This window comes from Balaenoptera musculus, chromosome 20 (genome assembly GCF_009873245.2).
Source record: "Balaenoptera musculus isolate JJ_BM4_2016_0621 chromosome 20, mBalMus1.pri.v3, whole genome shotgun sequence".
NCBI classification, from domain to species: Eukaryota; Metazoa; Chordata; class Mammalia; order Artiodactyla; family Balaenopteridae; genus Balaenoptera; species Balaenoptera musculus.
The window spans coordinates 6,563,074-6,574,732 of record NC_045804.1 but is presented as its reverse complement, the minus strand read 5'-3'; the positions used below and the strand labels follow the sequence as shown (position 1 = coordinate 6,574,732).

At 51.3% G+C, this 11,659-nt stretch overlaps 1 long non-coding RNA gene across 1 annotated transcript in view; it reads left to right on the top strand.

The window, feature by feature from the left end:
* LOC118886530 overlaps positions 1 to 11,659 on the top strand; it is a 32,401-nt gene that overhangs the window by 2,140 nt on the left and 18,602 nt on the right. The gene's annotated exons all lie outside the window — the stretch shown is intronic.

Below are 11,659 nucleotides of genomic sequence, written 5' to 3'. Positions count from 1 at the left end.
GAATTCAGGATCCGTCTGGATTCGTGGAGAACCCCTTCACCCTCCAGAGACTTCTCCCATGAGGCAAGTCTCCCCCCTCCCTCCGGGCCCAGGCAGGGGCCAGGATGGGGTATCCGGTGCCTGGCCACCCACTGGCGGTGGTCTGGAAACAGGCCTGGACACCTCAGTGGATGAGCTCCGCCCCCAGCCAGCCCTGTGCGGTGATGGCAGTGGAAATGTAGGGCCGTTTTCTGAGAACGGTTTGCTCTCCCCCTTTCCACCCCGTCTCACTCTGGGACAGGATATGCCTTCAGGACAAAGCAACGCCCTCAGGGCAGATGACCTGGGGCTTCTGAGGCTCCAGGATCCCTGGTGCCCTTGGCTTTAATCCCCCAGGGCCTGTCATGAACAGGAACACTGGAGGGTGGAAATCCTGAGAGCCCCACCCCCAGCCCTGGGAGCCGGATGGCTGTGGGTCCTGATGGACACGGCCAGTGGCCGGGAGAGAAGTTCGGTGGGAGGTGCCATTGCGTCAAAGACTCCAACCGCAGACTCATCTGCGCCCCCAGATACCCTTCGCCCAATGTAATAATACATAGGCATGTAATACATAGGCCTTTATAAACTCCCATCTTCACCAAAAGGTAACACTTTGAGAAGTGGTCCCAAAGGGACACTGCCCCCCCCCACTGTTCAGATAGATCTTGGATTAATGGATTATGTGGATATTGTCTGTACCCCTCCCTCCCAACATGGTGCGTGAGTTCCTGTTGGCCGCCGGCCGATCGAAACTACCTTTATTCATTGGAACAATTCCTTTTTGAGCTGCTTGAGTCTAAGCTAGTGACAAGGCCCAAGGTGGGGTGCAACTTTGCCACTTGCCAGTTGTATGACCTGGACAAGTCACTTCACTGCTCTGAGCCCCACTTTCCTCTACCGTAAAGAGGTCAGGATAGCACCACCCCCAGTCCTTGCTGTAACATCCAAACGAAGCCATGTCTACAATGGGCCTCGCACAAGCTTGGCACTCAGATGCTCAGTAATCAGCCTCTCCTTTCCTGGTCCATCCCCTCTGAGCCTTAGCCCTGACAGTTAAAAAGGCCTAGAAATGGGAATTCCCTGGAGGTCCAGAGGTTAGGACTCCACACTTCCACTGCTAGGGGCATGGGTTCAATCCCTGGTCAGGGAACTAAGGTCCCGCAAGCCACGCATCGTGGCCAAAAAAAAAAAAAAAAGTCCTAGAAGTGTTTAGTCCAAACTCTTGTAGAAGCTGCTTCTCCAACATTCTTTCGGTCCTGTTTTACCATGATCAGAGTAGCCTTGCTGTGCCATGCTCTGGGCTTCTCCTCTGCTATTCCTTTCCTCCCCCAACCCCCTTTCCCTGTCTGACCAAAGGTTTTTAAAACCTGCCCTGCCTCAAAGCTCAGCTCCAATGTCCCTTTCTCTGCCATGCTTTCCTCACCTTCCCCGGAATGAGCCGTTGTGAGCTGCCCTGTTTACCCACAGCCTAGTATGCATTTGTTTATTTATCATTTATCTCAGTGTATCTTAGCCTTCTCAGTTCTTGTCTTCTCAAGAGCAGGGACATGTCTCACTCATTTTGTTGTTCCCGGTATCTGGCACCGAGCCTGACACTTGGTAGATCCATTTATTCTATGGTTTGAACCCTAGCAGCAAGAGTTGAGACATGGCCCCTGGAGGGCAGCCCCCTGCTGACCTTCCCCATCACCCTGGGGTGGAGAAGGGGGGGACCACTGCAAACACCATGCAAACAGGGCCGTACCTGCCCTGCCCACTGGCCACAGGCCTTCCTGGGAAGCAGGCAAGCCCAGTACCTGCTGGAGACACCACCTCCCCAGGGCCAGCAACGCCTTGCATTAGAGTGCAGCGTGGGGGGCCTTGGCAACCCAAGTTGGGGCACTGGAGGAGCAGGTGAGCCGGCCCCAGGGGTGCTTGAGGTCAGTTCTGCTCCCTAGAGGGGCTTCCCTATTGCCTGGGTAGCAGGAGTCCTGGATTGCCGGTTCAGTGTGCAGAATCTCTTTCAGGAGCCATTTCCTCCTCCGGGGACTGGGAGGCCTGCTTCCCCCTCCCTAGAGGGTTGAGTGTCCCTGGTCTTGGCGCCTGGCCCCCTGGGCCCCGTGGAGCAGGCGTAGTCCCTCGCTGAGCTGAGGGTGGGGCTCTTGGCCCCCTGACAGGTAGGCGCCTGGAATCTTGCGCTAGGCAGCTGGGTGCCCCCAAACCAGCTGGTAAACAGATTTTGCATTTGACCTCTCCTTGCTCCCGGGCTCCGCATTAACCGGCTACTGCCCAGGCTGTGGTGTCTGGCTAAGTTTCCTCTTCTCTTCAGCTCCTAGGACTGCCTGCTTGGAGCAGGCTGGTACCAGCTGGCATTTTGAGAGGACCCAGGTACCAAGGTGGCCCCTTAAGAAGCAGGAAGCCAGGGGCCAGGTTGCAGGCGAGATAAACACCTATTCACCACAACCCGCTGCCCATGGATGATCCCCCTGGGAGGGTACCCGGAAACGGGCCTAGGGCAGAACCTGCTGGAATGTCACCTGACGCTGAGCCCGTCCATGGCGGCCACAAAATCTGCCTCTCCCTCTCCCCCCTTCTCTGCCCATGGCTCAGTGGCCACTAACCAGCTCCCTGTGGAAGGAGAGAGCTGCATTTTCTGAGCTGCCCAGGTCTGGAGAACCTCCGTCAATAGACTGAGTGAATCTAGGAACCAGGGTCAAGGCCAAGGGTCCAGGGATTCAGGCCCCTCAACCTGCCCCTTCCAAAAACAGAAAAGAAATGTGTACACAGCAGTGTTTAGTCCCCCTTCCCTTCCTTGAGGAAGAGTCTCCCCTCACACCCCCCCCGCGCCCCCCTTGTGAGAACATTTCAGGGCAAGCGCACCCTCCCACTGGGGTTACACACACCCAACCTAATCACCCTGCCTGCAGTCTTCCTTCTGTTCCCTGACACCTCCAGTCACCTGCAAACCCCCTCTGCTGTGGGGCATTCACTGACCTCCCCCTGGCATTCTCGGCTCCTAAGACCTTCAGTGGTTCCCACTGCCTCTAAGTAAAAGATCTAACTCCCTTGCCCAGCATCTGAGGCCCCTGCAGGTTGCATTCAACCTGGACTGGCCATCTCCTCTCCCTCCTCTTCCCCACAGGAAACGGCCACTCCAGCCTGAGAGGTCGGCTCCGGGTCTGGCCACCGGACTGACCTTCCTGTGGTTTCACTCACAGTGTCCCCCACTCTCAATCCAGGACGCCCCTTCCCGGCCTCTCTGAACTATTCCCCCTTTAAAGCCTTCTGCTTCTCCCAGAAGCTTTTGCTGGTGACCCCGCCCCATAGACCTCCTTCCTCTGCTCTCCCAAAGCTTCCCCTCTAGCATGAATTTGCCAATCTTGCGCTGCTTTGCACGGTTAAGTATATTTTATATATAGATATCTGGCCTCCGTAATTCCATGATAGGCTCAGTGGGGAACAGATTTCACGCCTAGCCTTCCCTGCAGCCCCTAGGATAGTTCTCTGTACGCATAATAAAATGGGTGGAATGATGGGCCAGACCTGAGGGATGCCGTCAGCCTTTTCTCGGGGGAAGGGGTGGGCTCTGGGTCTAGGCTTGGCCTTGCTGCTGTCCTGAGACTCACACTCAGATCCCTGGCTCCCAGAATCCCAGACTGAGAAGCTCAGAGAAACACAAACACTGGCTGATCTAATAATGCAACAACACCCATAATAGTTTACCTCTGTGTAGCACTGTACAATTTTCCGTGTCTTTTATATATATTTGGTCTTGACAACCCTAGGAGTTCAATTTAAAACTGAGGTTCATAAAGGCTAAGGGACTAGCCCTGGATTAGAACCCATTGGTTCTAACTGTGCTGGACTGGTTTTAATTTCTCTGTTCTATGTCCCAAAGAGCTTTCGTATCTCTTATGTAGCTCATTTTCTGCTTTACGAATGTTTGTTTATGTACATGTCTTATGTCTTCAACCAGGGTGTAAGCTCTTCGAGGGAAAGATGTGTGCCCGATCCGTCCTTGCCCGTGGCAGGGCCTCGATCAGTTGCCAGCGGGACTTCCCTGGCGGTCCGCACTTCCACCGCAGGGGTCACAGTTTCGATCCCTGGTCAGGGAAGATCCCGCATGGAGTGCAGTGCAGCCAAAAAAAAAATTTGCGAGGGAATAAATAGATGGAAGATCTACATGGGCCAGTACAGGAGAAGGACACTGGAAACAGAGCTGACCAGCTGTCTAGTCTGCAGCTTTCCTTCTCAGCCACCCTCCCTTCTCCCAACAATCCCATCACCTTCAGAAGCCAGCCTCACGACAGCGCTGCACTGGGCAACCGCCTGGCCTGTGGCAGGGCTGTGTGTCTCTCTCTCTGCCCTTTCTCCTTCTTCAACCCGGTTCTCCTGGTGGCCGCCAGCCCGCTGTGGTCGTGTCCTCTCTGTGCACACCGCAGCCTGTCCACCTTCGGGAACTCTCAGCCCTTCATCAGCCTCGCCAGCCACCAGCCTAGATCACCCAAAGCCCCCACCCCTTCGCCTGGGATTTGAGGGCACCCTGAGGGTCCTTCCTCTCAAACTCAGCCAGGACCCCAAGGGGACGGGGGGAGAGTCAGGGTGCCACAGGAGAGCCAGACTTGCCTGCACTCACCAGAGATGGCACCTCCAGCAGGGCAGGGCCAGCCAGCTGGCATCTGGGTGGAGTTCAGTCCCAGCTGTTCCGGCCGCTGCTTGAGGCTTGACTCCAGCTCCGTCGCCGGAAGCCCAGCTGCGGTGCAGCCCGAGGCTGCTGGGAACCGAGCTGCGCTATTCTGGGACTGTGATGGAGCTCCGGGACGCCTGGCAGCAGCTGAAATTTCAGCCCCTTCGGTAGACGTGCTGTTTGCCTTCCCTCGGATGATAAGGCAGAGTTCAAATCATCATCCAAAGTTCAGAACCACTGATGGTGCATTTGAGTGTCTTAATAGCAGTTGTGGTTTTGCTAAAGTGGGGAACTGGCCATAAACAATCTATACTTCAGCCCTTGGACACAGCAGCCTTCATTCTTGCTCTCACTCACACCACACAACCCGTAGTCATTTTCCTTTAGTTTTATAGTGTGTCCTCATACCCACTCTGCCACATTAACCCATCCACTGGCATTCTGGGGCAGTCCCTCAAATTTAAATCCAATGATGGATTTCCTCTGAGAGCCTTCTCCCTCCCTCCCTCCCTCCCTCCCTTCCTTCCTTCCTTCCTAAATTGAGACTGGAAGATTTGATTCTGCAGTGCAAACAATCAAGTATGAAGACCGAGTTTGGGTGACAAAAGATTAGGGTCATAGTCAAACGCAATTTACAACAAAGTTTAACCCCCGTGATTAACCTGCTTTTGGAGAGCCCTCAGAGAAGCCCCCTGAGATCATGCCTGGTTTTATTATCCTCATGTGGGAACTGGAGGCCAAGTTGGGAAGAGAGCCTACCTAAGGTCACAAGTGATGGACGTAAAGCTTAAACGTGGTGTTTTGATCTCCTGCCATGAAATCATCGAGTTTTAGAGCTGGAAAGGGCAACAGAGTTGTCCAAAGAGCACGAAACTTGCTCCTCTGTAAAATGAGGTGATAATCCCTGCCCCTCTTCCCCTGCTGATTGCTGTAGAGATTACATGAAACCACAGATCTGAGAACCCTTGGCTGGAGTGACCAGTGATTTGGGACCTTCCGGTCCCAGGCTCGTCTTCCTCCACTGCCGGTCTGTGTAGGGAGAAAGCAACTCACAAAAATGGAAACAAGCTGGTCCTTAGGCTTTCCCAAACTTCAGCGCACAGCTTCAGGGTCAGTTGTTGTGTTTGTTTAAAAAGCAGATTTCTCGGTTCCATTCTGCACTATGGAATTTGAGTCTCTAGCCAAGAAGAAGCCTAAGTGCCTGTTTTTAAAAATCCCCTCTCCCCACTGCCAAATATGATTAATGATGCACACTGACCTTGAGAACCAAGGTTAAACCAAGAATTGTTCAAGTCACCTATGAGGAGAGGAAGGTGGAATAGAGGCAAAACACAACTGGCACGGATGGCCCGTGAAGGATTCTGTGTCGTCGCAGCCAGGCGGACAGGTTCCCTGCTTTTTGGGGAATGAGGGCCATTGGAGGATGAACGCATTAGGGGAACCACTGGCCGAAGCCACCTGCCCTGACCAGGCAAGATAGTAATCACTTGCATGAGTTCTCTTAACAGGAGGTCCTGGTAAGGAACGTGGAACTAACAAGCTACCACCAACCGGAAGGATTTGGGAAAGGTCAAAAGGAGAGAGGAGGACTTCCCTGGTGGCGCAGTGGTTAATAATCTGCCTGCCAATGCAGGGGACATGGGTTTGAGCCCAGGTCCGGGAAGATCCCACATGCCGTGGAGCAACTAAGCCCGTGTGCCACAACTACTGAGCCTGCGCTCTAGAGCCTGTGAGCCACAACTACTGAGCCCGAGTGCCACAACTACTGAAGCCTGCACGCCTAGAGTCCATGCTCCGCAACAAGAGAAGCCACCGCAATGAGAAGCCCGCGCACTGCAACAAAGAGCAGCCCCCACTCCCCGAATCTAGAGAAAGCCAGTGCGCAGCAACAGAGACCCAATGCAGCCAAAAATAAGTAAATAAATAAGTTTAAAAAAATAAATAAATAAAATTGCAAAAAAAAATTTAAAAAAAAAAAAAAAAAAGGAGAGAGGAGACGCCAGCCCATATGTCCTACCAACCTCCCAGAATCCTTCTTGCCGTAATTCATCTTGGCTGAGCCATGCTCGAGACACCAGGAAGGATCCTGCGTCAGAGTGATTGGCCAGAGCCAACCCGGAAACTAACCCCATCACCATAAAACCCGAGACTGCGAGCCATGTGGCAGAGCAGTTCTCCCGTGTTCCCTTACCCCACTGGCTCTCCACCCGGGCGCCCCTTCCCATTAAAGTCTCTTGCTTTGGGCTTCCCTGGTGGCACAGTGGTTGAGAATCTGCCTGCCAGTGTAGGGGACATGGGTTCAACCCCTGGTCCGGGAAGATCCCACATGCCATGGAGCAACTAAGCCCATGCACCACAACTACTGAGCCTGTGCTCTAGAGCCCGCGAGCCACAACTACTGAGCCCGCATGCCACAACTACTGAAACCTGCACGCCTAGAGCCCGTGCTCCGCAGCAAGAGAAGCCACCGCAATGAGAAGCCCACCGCAATGAGAAGCCCACACACTGCAACGAAGAGTAGCCCCCGCTCTCCGCAACTAAAGAAAGCCCGCTCACAGAAATGAAGACCCAACACAGCCAAAAATAAATAAATAAAATAAATAAATTTATTTTAAAAAAATAGGTTTAAAAAAAAAAGTCTCTTGCTTTGTCAGCATGTGTGTCTCCTTGGACAATTCATTTCCAAGTGTTAGACAAGAGCCCACTCTTGGGCCCTGGGAGGGGTCCCCCTTCCTGCAACATAAGGGTGGAGCCAGGGTGGGAAGCACAGAACAGATCCACAAGGGATGCGTTCCAGGAAATGAGAGCCTTGCAGTTTTCTGTTCCTTCGCACATCCACTCTTTGGCCCTCCTGTGTTGAAGGCATGACTAAGGATCAGGAAGTCACTATTAGGCTTCTCTTCCTTTGTCTTGTGCTCCTGTCCCAAATCTTTTCCAGTCTGGTCTGAAATCATCCCAGTTAGGGCATGGTTCCTCCGAGTTCAAGTCTCATCATAACCTAGAGCTTATTATCAAGACTATAGATTTTCTGTAGCACAGGGAACTCTGCTCAATATTCTGTAATAACCTAAATGGGAAAAGAATCTGAAAAAGAATAGATACATGTATATGTATAACTGAATCAGTTTGCTGTACACCTGAAACTAACACAAGATTGTTAATCAACTATATTCCAATATAAAATAAAAATTAATGGACTTCCCTGGTGGTCCAGTGGTTAAGAATCTGCCTTCCAATGAAGGGGACACAAGTTCAATCCCTGGTCAGGGAACTAAGACCCCACATGCCGCGGGGCAACTAAACCTGCGCTGCAACTACTGAGCCCGCACGTCCTGGAGCCCGTGTGCCGCAACTGAGACCCAAGGCAGCCAAATAAATAAATAAAGTAAAATGTAAAGAAGACTATAGATTTTCTGAATCCGCCCCCAGATTCTGTATTTTAACAAGTTCTCCAAGCGATGCTTGTGTCTGATAGAATTTGAGAGTCACCGAAATACAAATCTATCTTGAAGACAAGCAGACGCTTCCCAGGAACGTAAGTGATGAACAGAACTGGGGCTGAGGAACAGCAGCCAGCTGGAGGGTGAGTGGTTGGAGAGCAGCATGATTAACGAACACACTCCCGGGAGCGGGGGTTTTCATGGAGAGAGAAGTAATGAGAGTGCATTAGAGTGTGGAGTCCTTAGGGGGGCAAGGCTGCAGTGAGAGACATTGGCCAGACCCATAATCTGAAGCCCCCAGACTCTTGTCTGTTGGAAGATGAGGATCCCGGAGGTGGGAGGGGGGCCAAGAGCGCAAGAAGAAAGTGTGAGCCAAGCCCACAAAACAGCCCTCAAAACATTTGTTCAGGGAGCTGACCCCTTGGAGGTCCTTCCTCTCCCTGGAGGTCAGAGGCAGTTATCTTGAATTATTTTCTGTTGATGTCTGGTCTTGCCCCTTCTCACCCAGACTCCTCTTTGTGGACATGGTAGAGCTCCAGAGAAAATGCAAGTCGGATGGAGTGAGGGCCTTGGATGCTGTTATGGGCCATTTTAGGTCTTGGTGATGTAGAGCAGGGAAGAGTAATTTTCCCTCTACTCTTCTAAGTTCTCTGCTGGGAACTCTGTAGCAGAAGACACATTAACAAGAGAAAAACAAACAGATGTTTATTAACATGTTTACCTCATGTATACATGGGGAATAACCAGGGGAAAAGTGAGTAACTCAAAGAGGTGGCTTAGAATTCAGACTTAGATACCATCTTCAGCTTAAGACAAAAGAGAGGTGTGGGGACTTCCCCGGTGGTCCAGTGGTTAAGACTCCACGCTGCCAATGCAGGGGTCGCGGTTTCAGGGGTGCGGGTTCGGTCCCTGATCGGAGAACTAAGATCCCACGTGCCACGGCCAAAAGATTTAAAAAAAAAGAAAAAAGGAAAAAGGAAAAGCATCGTGATAAACAAGAGTAAGGTTATGCAGATTTCTGTCACACCTTCTCCATTGATAAGATTGTCAGGATTTAGAGCCATCCTTCTTTTCCTGGCACAGAGAGGAAGACACCACTACAAATGGAGATTTCCTCTATAAATGTAGATTTCTCTTGCCAAAGGGTAATTGTGGCTCTGCTTCTAGAGTTTCTCCTCTGTGCTGTTTCTCAAAATAACCCTTGTGCCTAAGAGGCATATTTTGGGGTGGCATATTCTACCACTCTTCAGGGACAGTTTTGGAAAAACCACACCCAGTGACCTCACTTGATGTTTTCCAAAAGGCTACACTTGCCACGAGGAGTCTTTGGAAAGCTACAAGCACACCTGGAAATTCTTTGCATCCAATTTTCATAGGTGACACTGCTCATTCAAAGGTAAATTTCAAATGCCACTGCTTTTTCTTATTTCTGATTTTTTTCCCCATTGCCTCATTTACTACAGGCATTCACTGTTTCCTATTATCAGATGTGGGGCAGGAGCCACAGACTTAAGAGGAAAAAAGGGGAGTGGGTACTTCTTCCAGGGGGAGCCTTTGGCTCCTTGGCCTCTGCTTGTCCGAGGTCATTTTGATCTGCTTAAACGAAAGCAGCCGTGCAGAGAGATTTACTCCTGACAACACTTTCGCCCTAATAACCATATTGCATTTCAAAACGGTTGTCCCGGGCTTCCCTGGTGGCACAGTGGTTGAGAATCTGCCCGCCAATGCAGGGGACACGGGTTCGAGCCCTGGTCTGGGAAGATCCCACATGCCGCGGAGCAACTGGGCCCGTGAGCCACAATTACTGAGCCTGCGCGTCTGGAGCCCGTGCTCCGCAACAAGAGAGGCCGCGATAGTGAGAGGCCCGCGCATCGCGATGAAGAGTGGCCCCCGCTTGCCACAACTAGAGAAAGCCCTCGCACAGAAACGAAGACCCAGTACAGCCATAAAAAAATAAATAAAATAAATTTAAAAAAAACAAAAAACAAACAAACAAAAAAAACGGTTGTCCCACTCTCCTGGCCATTCCTAACCAAGGCTCATTCCTGTTCTTGGACCCACCCTGGCAACGAACGAAATGTGATCCAGAGCAGCCCCCTCAGATGGTACCCAGCCTGCTGCTGCCTGCTCTTGCATGCCTTTCTTTTTTTTAAAATTAATTAATTAATTTTTTTTGCCGTGCAGCACATGGGATCTTAGTTTGCCGACCAGGGATTGAACCCGTGCCCCCTGCATTGGAAGCGTGGAGTCTTAACCACTGGACCACCAGGGATCCCTCTTGCATGCCTTTTTAACACTCCTCCTGCAAAGGCTGAGGAGTTCTCCCCGGGGCTGGACCACAGTCTGACCCCTACTGGCTGTCTCCCCACGACCAGCACAATGTGTGCAGCCAGCTGTTGACAGGGCTTTGCAGCTAAAACAGCCAGCTGCAGGGGGAGAGAATGATAGAAATGATAGACTCACAGGGCGTCTATCCCCAGGCATTCAATTAAACTATGAACACTGGGCAGGAAGTCAGGAGACCTGGGTCCAGGACGCAGCCCAACCGCTAAGCAGCTCTTTTCTCACCCATATGATAACAATAGCTAATGTTTACTATGTGCCAGGGACTGTTATAAGTTATGTATTAACTCCTTTGTTCCTCCCAACAGTCTCTAAAGTGGATACAATTGTTCTACATGCTTATAAAATGAGGAAACTCAAAGAAGCCAAAGTAACTTGTTCAGAGTCAGTAACTAGTAAGTGATAGTTGACTCCAGAACTTGTACTCTTAACTACCATGCACACTGCCTCGGTTGAGATAGGAAAACACATATTTGCTACCTAGTGCTACGTAACAAATTACCGTGAAATTTAGTGGCACAAGAGCAATAAGCATTTATTATGACACAGTTTCTGGGAGTCAGGAATCAGGGAGTGGATTATCTGGGAGGTCCAGATTATTTGAAGTGTCTCATGAGGCTGCAGCCAAGATGTCTGCTGGGAGACTTCCCTGGCGGTCCAGTGGTTAAGAATCCGCCTTCCGAGGCAGGGAACCCAGGTTTGATCCCTGGTTGGGGTACTAAGCCCACGCGCCACAGCTAGAGAAGCCCATGAGCCTCAACAAAAGATCCCGAGTGCTAAGAGCCAAAGCAGCCAAATAAATAAATAACTGGACTGGGGCTGGGGGATTTGCTTCCAAGATGGTGCCCTCACATGGAGCTGGTTGTTGGCTGGAGGCCTCAGTTCCTCATCACAAGAACTCTCCACAGACTGTTTGAGTGGCCTCAGGCTGTGGGCTTTTCCCAGTGCAAGTGTTCCGAGAGAGGGCAAGGCAGAAACTGAACATAGTGACTGAATCATGGAAGGCACACACTGTTATTTGCACGAGATCTTATTGGTTATGTTACCCAAAAACTGGGTTCGCCTCTTGGTGGATGTTCAAGCCGAAAGACACAACCAAGCCAAAGATCAGGAGAAGAAAGGATTTATTACCTGCAGCAAGTAAAGAGAACACCAAGGATCTTTCCCAAAGCAGTGTCTCTCCGAACAGCAA